The following is a 615-nucleotide window of genomic DNA, read 5'->3' as shown; positions in this document are numbered from 1 at the left end:
TCCATGTAATACTGTAGCCTCATTTTGTATGTGTAATTCAACATCACAAATTGCACTTGGTCACGGAGCACCAAAGACAGTATTCTCGCCAAACTGAAACATGCCATAACTTCTACACTTCGTTCAAACAACAAAGGGACTTTCCCTCCTGCTGTCATGGAACAGCCGACAGAGAAGGACCAGATGAGAAGCAGAGGATGAAACTCATATGTTAATCAATCTCATTAAAATCAGATCTTAGTTTTTGCTACTGCTAAACAAAGATCTAAGGACATCCCATTAAGGGTCACGTCAGAACGCCCTTTCGCAAACCTTGAACGATCAATGAAATGACTGACAAGAAATCGACATTAGCCAATCTGAAGGCAGCTTTCTCGAGCTTTACAACACTAGTTTCAAACTGGCGCCTACTCTTCGAAACATATTTTGACGTATTCTCGATTAAAAAAATTAAAGCTGATAAAAAGAACATTCTAGAATGCCTTACAGATGGCCTAGATTGTATGGATATAATCATAAAACCGGTAACTATCGTTCGGAATACCCTCTATAAAATATTTCGAGGTTACATGATTAGAAAACACATTCCGGCTGTCACTTTCATGATCTGGTAAG

This window comes from Haliotis rufescens, unplaced genomic scaffold, assembly GCF_023055435.1.
Source record: "Haliotis rufescens isolate VD_foot unplaced genomic scaffold, xgHalRufe1.0.p SCAF_8, whole genome shotgun sequence".
Taxonomy (NCBI): domain Eukaryota; kingdom Metazoa; phylum Mollusca; class Gastropoda; order Lepetellida; family Haliotidae; genus Haliotis; species Haliotis rufescens.
This window is presented reverse-complemented; position numbering follows the sequence as displayed.